Raw genomic sequence first — 12,149 nt, 5'->3', positions numbered from 1 at the left:
GAATGTATGTCCATGTAGAGAACAGTTCATCTAAACTACAGGAAGTTCCCTTTTGTCAACTCTTGTGCAAGGGAGAGAAGTTGTTCCATTCTGATGAGTCTTGTGTCTTACAACTGCCTGTGCTTAAACAAGTATTTTCATGATTCTTTAGTTACTATCGTGTTTGATCCTGCTGAGCCTAATCAGGAAAACCTGTGTTGACTGGATATGACTTTTGCTTCAAGAAGGAAATTGAAAAGCTCTCTCTGCAGGAACTGGGCCTAATTCCAATTTTCTTCTTACTTCTAAAAGAAAATAATTTTATGAAGGTATTGTTGATTTATAGTGATAAACATTTTTCTCTCCTTCAAAATATATTACTTTGGTAATATTTTATTTTAATGTCTTTCTAATTAATTTTATTTAGTGTATATTTCTTGTTACATGTGGTTGAAAATAAATATGTCTTATTACAGCAAAGGTAGATCAGACTTTGAGAGGAAAGCTCTGCAGCTCTGAGGATGTGTCAGACTTTAAAAAGTGTTCATTGTCAGTGACTTAAAAAGTGTTCACTGCTCTTTCTGGCAAAAGAGATAAAAAATTCTGTGCAGACTGAAGGCTTTCCAAAATGCTAAATGCTTTAATTTGCTTGGTAGGTTGTTTTCTTGTGTTTCATTTTTTTTTTTTTTATGGCAGATGTTAGCCAAAGCACCCTTAAAATTACAGTGAGAGCAGTTTGCTTGTGGTGCTTGCCAGTTCTATGTGAGTGCTGGTGCTCACCTTTGCAAGGAGCAGAGGTGCCATTTTCAGACCTATGCTGTTCCCTTTTCCAGCTCCATCACAGGGCCTGAGGTGGCTGGCAGCACTTCCTCAGGCCTTCAGCCTGGGAGTCTTCTTCCCTGGATATCTTCAAAAGCTGACACAATGCTAAGTAATGTGCCCTAGGGGACCCTGCCTGTGCCAGGGGTTTGGAATAGATGACATGCAGTGGTCCTGCCTGACCTGATTCTTTCTGTCGTTTTGTAACCCTTCCGGATTTACAGAAAATGGACCCCCCACCCAAAACATCAAGAGGTGCCTGGGTGCTTTTATCCTGTTGTAAAGGATAAAACTAGATGCTGCTATTTCGTGTTTCCTCCCTTTAGCCCCCAGCTTAGCCACTGTTGTATTGTTTTTGACCATGGAACACTTCTTTAACTGAAGACTTTAGCTTCATTTTCTGAGCTGAACCTCAGGTCTCTGAAACTTTCTCTTCTTTGAGGCCATTGCTCCCACTTGGAAAGCTGCCCTGGCCTTTTGCAAACCTTTCTCCTTAGCTTTGTTTCTGATCGTTGCTTTATTTTCTACTGCTCTTCATGAGACATGCTCCCTTCCTTTTTGCTAGCTCCTTCTTTGGGAACAGCCTGATGATGTCTTCTGGACTGCAGCTCACAGAAGTTTCTAGCAATGACTTCCCAGTCACAGAATGGCTTTTACATGATGTCTCTTTTGATAGACTCTCCCTCTTCATATGTCCTTTTCCCATCTTTGTCCTTTGTACAGTCAATATTGAACTTCTTCTTTCTTAAAGCTCGTCTTCTCTGCTTCCTTGAACAAGGCTGAGGACATCAGCTCTCTCACTCTTGCAGAGAAAGGCTTTTAATGTTGGTGTCTTCTCTGCCCTCTTGTTTGCTTAGATGTGAAAGTTGTCTCCAAGTGCAGCTATCAGATCTTCCTACAAAAGCAGTGGATAATCTGATTTTTCTGCTAGGTAGGCTAAACTTTGTTTAGGCTCCTGCCTGGCTTCCCAAGCACATCTCCTCTCTGTGTTTCTGGGCTTTTAGAAAAGTGGTTCAGTTCATCCTCCTGGTTAATAGCTCTGGCCACATTGCTCCTGTCACTGCCTCTGGACCACTCATTCCTACTCTGCCTGAGACACCCTGCCTTTAACATCTTGGCTCTTCTCCAGCCCTCCCTCGCCCCTGCCTTTTCTCTTACCATACTCTCTCCTCCCTTCTTCTGGTAGTCTGCTCAGCCCAGGCTTACCTGCCTTCCACATTTTGTGTGTGCAGAGTCTCTGAAGCTTTTTGGTGGATTTTCCAGACACTCAGGATTAGCAGTGGCTGTGCAGGGCTCCCACCATGAGAGCTGTGGTGATTGCCTGTGGCATATGCTCAGATTCACCTGATTTTCCAGGCTCAGCAGGTGCTTCCCAGTGCAGACTAACTCAATTTTTTCCCAAGTTATATTAAAATAGCACTGCTAGTTTTATCTCCTGTATTACCTTTAAATTGTCTCTGGGCCTAAGCATAGGTGCTGTAAACCCAGAGTGTATCCAGGATTACTAGGTATGTCCATGTCCCTAAGATGTCAAAATGTTCCCCTCAGCCTTGGAGCTCCTTCTGTCTGGAAACAGCACACTGAGGTACTTCAGCATGCATGAAGTTTTTTTTTTCTTTTGTGAGGTGACATGTCAGAGCAATGGCACTTAAACTCCATCACCCATCCATCTCTGTGGGAGGTTTGGGTTCCTGCAATCAGAGGGGATTTTTCTTCCCTGATAGGGGAATTCCAAGCTGGCACAGCAGCCCAGTGGCTCTGTCAGGGAAGAGAGAGGTGAGAGGGATGAGCTACAGAAACCTCCCTGCTGCTGCCCTTCCTGCCAGAGGGGACAAACCTTCCTGCTGTGAGAGGGAGTCTGACAGTAAGGAGAACAAGGAAAAAAATTCTTGCTGGCATTGAGTAAGGAGAAGGAATTGTCATGCAGAGGAATTGCCCTGCTGGAGGCAGTTACCGAGCACCTGCCTGTTTGAATTTGGTTAGTAGCCACAGAGTGGGTGTGTGTCACTTGTGTCACTTGTATGCTCTGCTTCTGAAACCAGGTACCCTGCAGAGCTCAGGGGCTCAGGGCACAGTTTACATAGAGTGAGATTTTTACTGTGGTTTCAGAAAGGCCAGAAAGGGCCAGAAAGTTTACAGAAAGGTGTTCTATAAGTCCATGGCATCATCTAAATTCCATCACGTGTGTTATTAACAAAACAGCTTCTCATTTTTTTCATACAGCAAAACATAACATAGCACAAGTGACATATATTTAGATTTCCAGGACTACTCTGTCATGCAGAGTTTCTCCAGGAATTGTAACTTTCTTCTAATTAAAATGATCTCAGATAAAAGCACTGCAGTAAAGAGAGAAAGACAGCTAACAGACCAGCTATAAAAAGGAGGTGCCAACAATGCATGATGGTCTGGAGAGGAGTGTCTGAGGGAATTGTGTAGTCCATTGATTTCTCCTGTATTGATCTTAAATGGGAAGTAAGGAGACTACAGGACTGATGCTAAGTAGAGCATATAAATTTATTTAACATGTAGAAGATCTGGCAACAGCAGATAGGGGACGAGAATGAGAGAAAGTAACCTGAGGAGCTCAGGAAACACAGCCCAAGCAAGGTGAATCATGAGAAAGAGGGGTGCATTTCAGTGAGCAGGAGGGCACAGAGTATTTTTAGCATAGCAAGTCTATAAAGTGGCCACTGTAGCTCAGCTGCTGAAATGGTTGTGCACTTGTGGAGCAGGCCTGGATAGGGGAATAAATCCTCCTGGTGCAGCCAGATGCTGTCGTGTCAGAGACAGGCCATTTAGCTCACTCAGAAGGCTCAGGAGGAAGGGGGTGGCACTGGTTGCCCTCCTTTGTGTGTTTCATGCTGTCCTTGCCTTCTTGTTCAAGTCACAGTTTTTCTATTCAAAACATGCTTTGTGCAAGTATCAGAGTCAATACAGGAAATATTTAGAGGGATGATAACTCTGTGTAGAAGGACAACAGAATTTCATTGCTAGGGTCAGGGGTAGTACAAAGTACACATGTCTATAACACACCTTAGTCCACACAGCTGTTTCTCACCTTCCCCTTCCCTGTGGGCATAGAGAGCATTTTCTTTCCTATCACACCCATCTCCTTTTTCATATGTGCCTACAGAGGTTAAGACTCTTTAGGTAGGAAAAATTCAAGCCCTTCAAAAACAATGGGAGAACCTGTTGAGTTAATTTTCAGTGTAGCCAGTTTTTCAGTCTTAGGTTGGCTAGACTTGTGATATTTTGTTGGTGTTTCATGGCGGCTGGCAAAATGACTACACAAGTATTTCACAGAGTCATCTAAGGAAGAAAAGAGAACATCCTAACAGAACATATTCCAGCAGGTGACAGACTTTTAAAAATATGTTTTGGTACTTGCTATATAGCCCGACATCACATACAGAATTGTAATGGATGAGGAAATGTACTGAGACCTCTTTTCTTACATCAATAAGCATGTTGTTCAGTCAAGACATGTTCAAATACCTCTTGTGAGAGATATTATGAGCCTTAGAGCATAGGGTATGATAAACTCTTGTTGTGAAGTATGGAGTAACCAATCTGCTGGTATTTTATGCTTCAGTAGGTTTGAGAAGACACATAATGCCTTATAAAAAGACCTCTGGTATTTTGGTAATAGGAACATTTTCATTGATTTCTATATTAGCACCATCACATAGTCCAGTTATTAATCACTTCATCAATCGCTAATTAACTGAATAACTAGTGCTTTAAAATCTGCATCTTGTCAATATATAGTAAGTCAGTTTTTAAGTATTAATGTTGAACTTTCCCTTGTTCTTTTCAACAGATTGAGTGCTCTTCCTATACTCAAAATATCCAGGCTTAATGGCTCCTACATAATAAATAAAATTGTTCAAATGGTAATGCTGCAAAACTCCAGTTCAAAGGGTGAAAATTTTGCAAAATGTTCCAATAATAATAAATGTAAATTTTGCTGTGACCACTTGGTGTCATTGAGTCAGAGCTAGTTAGTTTCGTGTTCTAGACTTGGTTTTAGTGTTAAAAAAATCACATTTAATCTGGTTTATCTGAGACCCAGAGGACCAATACCAGCTCTTATTCTCTCCAGGTGAGTTTCTCAGAGACAGCATTGCAGTAACACCAGAAGACTACCAGTCTTAAGAACCATATTCCCTCCTAGAAAGGCTGCTTTGGGGGCAGACTGAGGCACATGACTGGGACTTTTTGCCCTGATTGCAAAGATGTTTTCCTTCCAATGCTGCTGGAGAGCAGACAGGTGAGTACATCCTGCTTACTAGAACTGAGATGATACACACGGGTCCAGTGTCCAGCAGACAGCACTATGAGGTGGCAGAGGTGCAGCCTTCAGGAGTTTTTATGAAATTCTGGTGTCAGCTCAGGACAGCTCTTCATTCACCCTGCATCTTGAGCCCTCTAATTTTTTGCCAGTCTACTAGCAACAGGAAGATACTCAGCCCTTGAATGAGACAAACAACCCCTGATCCTTGGGGAGAAGCACATTTTTCAAGAATTCTGTGTGAGGTGGAACACTTGGAATAATTTTTTTTTCTTTGTAAGGAGCCTTCTCTGTTCTGCTCTCCAGTTGAGTGATCCTGCATTGAGTTACACCCAGCCAATGTGTAATTGCTTGAAACTGGATCCAAGGCTTGGAAAATCTTTTTGTGTTTAAATCTGTACCTAATAAAATATCTACTCACTCTGTGAGGAGCAAGAATGTAGAGCAGAGAGGGGGAATATTTCCCATTGGTAGAAATGAAAGGCAATGTTTTTGTTTGGTTGCTTTGCAGCCACTTAAATTCAGTTTACCAGGAGACTAGGTTAGAGAGAGGATGCTTCTGAAAGGGTTTTAATTGTTTCATATATCACAGTTTGCTCTGTTTTAAATATTTATGTCAATTACCTTTGCTGCTGACAGACTAAGGAATCCAGTTGTGTCTGGTGCTGCTTACCACAACATTGTAATATGGAGAGTATAATGAAACTCGGAAAAAACAGAGGTAGAATTAAGTGCAATTAGTAACATGCAACAAATGAGCAGTTGATTACTTATAAAAAAGAACCTTGTCAGCACTGTGACAATCCAGTGATTCAAAGATCAGAACGTTGCAGATTGCTGTTGACAAACGGGAGGGAATTCACATAAGTAACTCAACCCACTGTTGGACTTAAAAGACTGGTTTATGGGAAAGATTAGGATAAGCTAGATAAAGCCTGACTGTCTAAATACTTTCATAACAGCAATGAATATGGTATACAGCACTGTATGTTGAAGGGTTTAGTGGAAGTTGAGGGATCCAGTAACCCCTTACAAAGTTGTAGCCTGTAAGCATGAAGAAGGGATAGAAGAAGGTAAGGATTGCTGAAGGAGCACAAGTGCTTAGATGAAAAGGAGAAAAGCTCATGCCAAACACTAGGAAATATTACCTCCTGTGAGAACTGTTAGGCTGTGGTCAGAAGTTATACAAAACCCCTTAGCTGAGTCATTTAAACAGAATTGTAAAACACACTAGAAAATATGCTGTATTGGCAGAGAGCACGCCTAGATCAGGAACAACCAGCCTACTCCCTGGTTTCCTTTTTCCCAAGGGCCCTTTACTGCTGGTGTGGTAGATAGCAATTGACTAAGCAAGAGGCAGAGCAGGGATGGCTGGAGGCAAAGAGGGAAAATTCAGTACATGAGTTTTGTGCATGGCAGGAGCTCAGCATGGCCGCTCTTACGTAGATGCAGCATCCCTGTGGACCTGGGACATCACAACACTGACTGGCAGGAGCCATGTGTGCTTTGTCCCACAATCAGCTCTTTATCAGCTCAGATCTAATCTTCCCTCTATCACTGATCAAAGGGGAACCACCAGGAGATATAAAGGGGTGAGCTGGGGAATCTGCAACAGCTGCTGCTATTGTATCCCTGTTGATGGCTGGTTGTGCCCATGGAAGGGAAGTGAGGAATGAGAGGCAGGAGATGTGCAAAGACACATCACTGTGCCACACTGATGTGTTTTCACCTCTTTCTACTACCACCACCGCAGATTTCCCACATTTTTAGTTAAGAAGAAAAAGGGTTGAACGTGTCAGTCTGTACATTTTATGTTTCCTTCCTTTTTTTGTATTGATAAAGCAGGAGTTGCAGGATTTTGGGGCAGTTGCAAGCAGCCTGGAAAAAAGAATTGCTCTCTTGGGAGCCTCAGAAGAAAGCTACAAAGTGAAAAATATTGTTCTCTGCTTCATGGAAAATGCTGGATGAACTTACTCATCCTGCTGAGGTCACCATGAAAGCTTGGTGGTGCCCAGCTGCGCCCGTCATGCACATTTAGTTATTTGCTTCTCCAGAAGATTTCTTACCATGGCCTTACTCCTTTGTGGCCAACACTATGTTTACCTGGCTAAAATTAATTTAAAACACAGTTTTTAACACCAACACTGTCTTTATCGTGAGAGATTATTTGTGATTTTAGTGATTGAAAGTTTGTCTCAATTCTCAGTCTGTATTTTTTGGAGAATCTTGTTTTCAATTTCATTTATGAAGGCCACCTGAGAGTACACTGTGAAGGTGATCACAAGGAATCTCATTTCTTTATAGCACCTATAACTCCATTGTAGCAAAATGACTCCAAAGACACAAAGAGTTAAGCACATTAAGTATTTTAATGTGCTTTTATTTACTGTATGCCTCCAAGATGCAGAAATGTTTTCTGTGGTAAAAAATGTTATTTGTATTACACAGCTGGGCATGGGTTGGCCTAAGGAATTGATTCACAATGGGACACTGAAGTTTTGACTCTCAGCATTGGCTGGCAAAGCCCATGTTTTTGACTTGAGCTCCCAAGGATATGCAGGCATGTTATGGGGAGAGCACAGCGCCTCTGAGCAGCAGTCCCACTCTGGCATGTGCAGTGCCACATGTAGAGGATGTAAATGATGTGTACGTGTTGCTTAGCAGGCTAGAAGGACACACCATGGGTATATCCAAACTCCAGGCCTTTCTGGATCTCTGGTGATGATGTTGGGCTGCTATGGGACACATACTGAAACTCTCCCCTCAAGACAGACCCCAAAGCATCCCATGCTTGAAGTTTTCAACAGCACAGCCAGCCTGTCCTGAGGCGAGTGATGGAGAGACTGGGCTTGCCCTGGAAAAAGATGAGGGAGAAGGAAAATGCAAATAGGAGGCAGGGAACTGTGGGAGAGCCCAGCCTGCTCATGTTGCTTGGGGGTGGATGCCTGGTGTAAGGAGCAAGGACCCCAGCAGCAGGTGATGGTCATGCAAGGCAAAGGAGCAAACCCAGTTTCTCAGGCCCATGCCAGCAGCAGAGCAGAGCAAGGTGCTGCCATCCTCTGCAGGCCATGGCCCTTCTCACCTGCTTACAGCCAGTCCCAGCCCTGTGCTACAGCCAGCCCTGGAAAACACCAGGCTTATCTCTTTCTCTGCAAATCTACTTAGAGATGAAGTGCTTGGTCCTTCCGTGCTTCAGAATTGATGGATATGGGAGAGGATGTTCACTTTCACTTCCACTGAAGTCATGGCCTTCTGAATGAGACGTGCTGCCAGCCTGGCATGGAGGAGGAAAGTTTCATGACTTAGTGACATGTGACCTTTAGCCCAACCAGCACAAGCCTTCCTCTCCAGGTATTTAGAAAGTAATTGTAATAATTTTTAATTAGAGTACTTAATACTTCTCAAGTGTTTGAATGTTAGGGAATTTTGACCTAGGGATCTCTTTTCTTGTGATGTATTACAGCAGGGAAGAGCAGACTCAGCCAGAGACTTTTTGCACATGTGAATATGTGAGTTGCAAGATGGTGGGATGTTCTGCAGAAGATGTCCTCTGGCAGAGCCTTTGGCTGAGTGTGTTAAATTCTCTCTGAAATGTAAAGGACAATCGCTTTTCTCTCTGTCAGGCTTACAGGATGGGTAGCAAAAAGTGGACCTTGAAAGTTTTAAAGTTTAACAGGGTCTGTGGACTGTTCATATGATGATGTATTTTTTTGCAGAATGTGATAGGTATCCTGTTTTGGGAGAAAACTTCAGTGAATAAATAGTTTTTGCTTTCAACACTCTCCTCCTGGACTCCTGCTGTCAAGTGGCTGCAGAATTCAAAGAGATTATTTTGGCAGTTCCAAAAATCTGTCATACAGATCTGAGTTTTTTCCCTTGTGTTTGTCAATGTGTGACTAAGCACAAGTATTACAGGAAACATGGAAATGTTTCGGCTTTAAAGAATGGCTGTGGAAAAAGACCTCCTACTGATTAACAACTGTTGTTTAATAAAATAATTTTCGGATGTCCAAATTGCTGATTGTTCCAGTGAGGGTTACATTCTGACCAGAAGGGATCCCACCAGTCCCATGTCATCAGCCTGAGTGTTCTGAGAAGAAGATTTTCTGCGGCCATTTCCTGCTTCAAAACAATGGAGCATGAGAGATGCCCATCTTTGCTCCCCGAACTGCTTAGCCCAGTCCCTAGGGTGGCATTAAAATCATGGCAGAATGAACTAGGAGAGGAGCTGGAGTGTGAGGATGTGTCTTTGTTTCAGGGATGCAACCCACGGGACGAAAGCCCAGCTAGGATGGGAACAGAGAAGATCCCTCATGTTTGGGGCATGGAGGGTCAGTGTGGGTGTACCAGGTGCTGGCTGGAAGGAGAGCAGAGAGGGCCAGGGACCCACAAGAAGTTCACCAGGAGCTTTTCTATTCTGAGTTTCTCCCTCCATAGCAGGGACCAAGCCCAGCTGCTCTTATGCTGTCCTCTGTGGGGCTGGTACTCAGGGCCCGCTGCACACACCCCAAAGTCCTGGGAGGCACTGGGGGTGTTTTGCTGTAATTGTGCTCTTTCAAGGGCTCACACACACACTGACACAGACACACACACAGAGAAACTTTTATTTCTGTTGCATTTTGTGGCTGTTCTTGGTGTGCTGTGAGGCTTTCATCTAGTTTGTCTGTCTTGTGAAGTGGCAGAGTGCTGCTGCATGGCCTTTCATGGGTGATGTGGGCAGTGCTGCAGCTGAGCTCTCCACCTTGAGCCAGGGTCTCATTCAGAGTGTCATTCAGGTCTGACACTTTCCTAGCAATACATGTTCCCTCTGCCAGTTTCTTTATGGACACAATACTTCAGCTCCATGCAGCTGGGTATTCTTAGTCTAAACGTGGCTGAAGGCAACAAATTAATGTCACTGCCCATTTTTAATGTTGGTTTGTTTGTTTTGGGTTTTTTAATAGGCAGCCAGCAGATGTGTGCAAGGGTTGCTTATTGACATTAATCATTACCCTGTTGATAGCCCTGGCAGGCAGCTTTAATTGACCAGAACTGAATCCAGTAATCATATCATGGAAAATATACATCACATTTATTTCAGTAGCACATCTGAATTACAGTAATATGAGTTCATGGCAAAATTCTCAGTGACTGCGTTAGAAGCAGGAGCAGAGCCATTGTCTGATAGCACAGATGTAACTGAGCTGTACCCCACAATCTGCTGGGCTTAGGCAGGACAGTGAAGCTATGTCCAAAAAGTCATAAAATTACCCTCCAGGATCCTGCAGACCAAGCCCTATTCGGACAAATAAAGAGAAGTCCGTACTTGGTGGTTGTAGAATTGTGTCTTTCATTGTTTTCTTTGAGTACAGCCCTTCAATAGAAGGGATGGTCACAGTCTCTTCAAACAGCAGAAATGCTCTAGTGAGAAAACATAAAAGAGACCATAAAAAAATAAATTGCAGAAGTCTTTAATTTAACCTAGTTACCTACAGAAAATTATAATTTAAAAAAATCTCTAAGAAAGTAAAGCAATGGAAAAAAACTCGGAGATTAAGTTTGATCACTTTATGACTGGGAAAACATCCCAAGAACTTAATCAACAAACAATATTGATATATTGACTAATGTGTTAATGAATTCAATTTTTGTTAAATATATCAACATGTTAGATATTACATGGAAAAGAAACAAGGATGAATAGATGGCCAACATAGTCAATTGAGCCTATTTTTTCCATGGTGAATGCACAGTCTGTGACATTTGTTCAAAAGAATGGTTCAGAGATGAGGTTTGGGACTGTGTTACCATGAATGGCAGAATCCAGGCAGAGCAGATGTGATTAGTTGCCGAAACTTGACTGTGGATATATTCCTGTGAACATTTTCTCATCCTGTTCCATGCAGCCACATTCTAATAGCTAAATATTTACTATATTTATATATGAAATGTTGATGAAGGTGCGGATTTGTAAAAATAGAAATATTGAGGATGAGCAGAGCCCTTGGGTTCAATGAGTATGAATATGTTATATATGCTTCACTTTGTGCATTAACTATATGTACTTGTAGCTGTTAAGGTGGTACACTGACATTAAAGCTCCAAACAGCCAAAATGTCTCTTTTGAAAAGGTAGAATTATAAACCAGTAGCATTGTGTACAGTATGCAAATTAAGTTACACTTTAGTGTAACTCTAGTTCAAGGTTTTTGTATAAAACTAAGACCTTATTTTACATGGGAAAAATAAAAACACTGAAGGCTTTGCAGTGAGAGTTGTACAGTTGTTCCAGATGTTGAAGTAGTTTATTGATATAGGTTTTTAAAACAATGCTGGTGTAGTTTCTAATGTAATTTTAGGTAACACCCACTCTCTTAAACTTTGCTGTCTTTGAGAAAGGAGATAGATTACACTGAAAAACAGAGGACACACATGCAGTAAGTTGAACAATGTACACGTGTACAATGTACATATGTGCATGTACTGAAAAGGTAGGTAGTCTTTAGCAAGATCATTGCCTCCTCTTTTGCAGAAAAAGTGTTTTAATTATCAGGAGACATCTGCAAGGGCTTCAAATGGGAAATTGGTGAGGATGTTGGTTAGATGGATCAGAATATTTTGCTAGTTCTAGTACAGGGAGGTTTGAAGGAGAGGTAGAGTTTGAACTGAGGTAGAACTTTCTTTCTTTCTTTCTTTCTTTCTTTCTTTCTTTCTTTCTTTCTTTCTTTCTTTCTTTCTTTCTTTCTTTCTTTCCTTTCCTTATTTATTTTTTACTTATTCTGAGACCAGAATTAGTTTACTTTTCTTCATATTGAAGTAGTTTTGTACAAAATACTTTAATTATAGTCTACTTAGTAGGAAGAACAGCCTCTTCATAGCAACGTGTAAACTTCTGGAGACAAATTGATGTTTGTAATCTCCTTACTTCAGGAGGAGGTGCATTTTTTGGGTTCTTCAAAATTCACAATTTCATTGATGTTTTCATTTTTCTTTTTAGCCATTATGATAACACATAAAAATTCGACAATACCGAGATTTTAACTTTTTTATTTTAGTCCCCTAATAATAGAAATATTTCT

This window comes from Pyrgilauda ruficollis, unplaced genomic scaffold (genome assembly GCF_017590135.1).
Source record: "Pyrgilauda ruficollis isolate IOZ18807 unplaced genomic scaffold, ASM1759013v1 scaffold24, whole genome shotgun sequence".
In the NCBI taxonomy this organism is placed as follows: Eukaryota; Metazoa; Chordata; class Aves; order Passeriformes; family Passeridae; genus Pyrgilauda; species Pyrgilauda ruficollis.
This window is presented reverse-complemented; position numbering follows the sequence as displayed.